The sequence below is a fragment of the Penaeus japonicus genome, unplaced genomic scaffold (assembly GCF_977035675.1).
Source record: "Penaeus japonicus unplaced genomic scaffold, GWHDUDI00000001_assembly GWHDUDI00000013, whole genome shotgun sequence".
NCBI classification, from domain to species: domain Eukaryota; kingdom Metazoa; phylum Arthropoda; class Malacostraca; order Decapoda; family Penaeidae; genus Penaeus; species Penaeus japonicus.
In genome coordinates this window covers 15,179,163-15,181,662 of record NW_028234415.1, presented here as the reverse complement: position 1 = coordinate 15,181,662, position 2,500 = coordinate 15,179,163, and the positions used below count along the sequence as shown (strand labels likewise).

The following is a 2,500-nucleotide window of genomic DNA, read 5'->3' as shown; positions in this document are numbered from 1 at the left end:
ATGCCAGATTGTAAGTTTCTATGAATTATATCAACCTAACATAAGTGACCTGTCATTTATTATTCAGTCTCAATTACACCTTATCCTATATTTTGCCACAATGAACTTTGTTCGTTCTCACACCTACTCATTGCCAGTGCTGATAGCTGGCCTTAGGTAAAGGCTAAGTAACTTTCACTACAAATATTCTCTCAAGATAAAGTTTGAAGATCTTCTTGGCACCCAATCATAAGGTAACTCTCCAAGTGCCATCATCCCTGAATATATGTGGCAGATATTTCTTGGCATTTGCTGTAGCGCCAAAGGCACAGAGACCATGGCAATCCCGGGATGTCTTAGGGGAATGCAGCCCTTGGCTCAAGGACTTCCATGGTGTCAATGGTTATGAACAGATGATAATGTCATTGTTTATTTTTAATTTACCAAAATATGGTTTTACCAATACGTTTGAAGTTCAGGTTTCAGTTAAACTACTGTTGGATTTGAGGATTAATAATTAAATCTTGCATTTCTTATTCCTGGTATTTTGGAGGCCAACAAACTTTCCAGTTGTTACTGTATATTAAACAGAATTCGGTTCACTTAAAAAAAATACCGTACTATCTCTATCTTTTAAACATACGATCTCACCTCTAATGACCTGTTGATCCCATGACACTTGACTAGACTGCCAAAAAAAAGTTAAATTATGGATTTCTTCCGGCGCCATCGTCTGCCGCCTCACCAACGTAAACATTCCGACCTGCGAGTTTTAATTATCTCATATCTCGTTCTATTGTAATAGACTGAAAAGAGTGAAGCCTCAATATATCAAATTATCTGCATAAAAGTGGCGAGTTTCCTGTAACCATTTATTCTATTGAATATCAATGACACCTATATATAATCTTTGTCGTAATGCTTGCCTTTAGCAACCACATCTGGCAGGTGCTTCTTAACCCTTTCCCTGTCACCCCTCCAGAGGCGAACATTTTTCTAGTTGTCACAGGTCTTTGATTTTTTTTGAAATTTAAATAGTAGAATTTACCTTAATTTGAGTAGCCTGATTTACTAAGAAAGGGTAAGAGAACACGCTAGAATAAAAATATTTTAGATAAATTTTCATTATTCGTTCTTATGAGGACATAAATATTGGAATTGCTCGTATGCCAGGCAAGGGGGAGCCGGCAGCGAGTAAGCATAATCTTGTGCCTGAAGACTGTGATGACAAGGTGTGAATCCCCAACCCAACAGCCATATCTCGGCCTGTCAATCATCCGATAGAGTCACATGATCTGATCCGGTACTTCTGTCAAAGTAACTTCCTGATATTTTTCTGCACAGAACAAGCAAAGGGTAAAATACAATATTCTAAATATGCGATGAGACCGTAATTATCTTCTACTGTTTTGGATATATAAATTATATAGAATCTTTTATAAGTAAAAAAAAAATCATTTGTGCGTGCATGCATACAGAGACACGCACGCGCACTATTATATATAAAAAACGCTTTATATGTATTTCTATATCCGGTATCTATCTACCTATCTATATATATGTGTGTGTGTGTGTGTATTTATATATAAAATTATTTATATGCATACATACATATATAGATAAATAAATACACACACACAACACACACAATATATATATATATAATATATATATATATAATATATAATATATATATATATATATATATATATATATATATATATGTATATATATGTATATATGTATATATATGTGTATATATGTATGTATATATGTATATATATATGTATATATATGTATATGTATATCTATGTATATATATATATGTATATATATATCTATGTATATAAATGTATATATATATATATATGTATATACATGTATTATATATATGTACATATGTAAATATATATATATATATATATATATACATATACACACACATATATATGTATATATATATATACATATATAAGTATATATATATTATATATATATATATATATATATATATATATATATAGATATATATGTATATATACATATATATATATATATATATATATATATATATATATATATATATATATGTGTGTGTGTGTGTGTGTGTGTGTGTGTGTATAAACAAATATAAACACACATATAGGAAAACAAAACATAAAACATTCTATACACAGTTTTATTTTCTACATCTCTACATTTTTACACCTAGAACACAACTTCCTCATGATACACTTCAAAACACCCCAAAATACAAAGGGGCACATTACATTCCTTACACATGTACCTGGTGCAGGACTTCTTTCTTTGTTTCAACTGAGTGTGGGCACACACACGACAGATCCTCTGTGCGTTCTTCTTTTTCTCTGTCGATGGCACATTCACCGGGTAATGACGGCCACGTTGGAGCCTAACTTCGAAGGGAAGAGCCAGAGGTGCAGGAGGGGGCTGTGGGGGGCCATATTTCTCCAACAGTTGACGTACCAAAGTCAATGAAAACACTCTCAGACCGGGTTTTTTC

The 2,500-nt window shown here is 32.2% G+C and overlaps 1 non-coding gene across 1 annotated transcript in view; it reads right to left on the bottom strand.

Annotated features, from left to right (window-relative positions):
* Window positions 1-940, bottom strand: part of LOC122259035 (uncharacterized) — a 16,749-nt gene extending 15,809 nt beyond the window's left edge. Inside the window, exon 1 of the transcript XR_015191521.1 lies at window positions 631-940. This is a non-coding gene — a transcript (uncharacterized LOC122259035). The remainder of the gene's footprint in view (window positions 1-630) is intronic.
* Window positions 941-2,500: the final 1,560 nt, after the last annotated feature.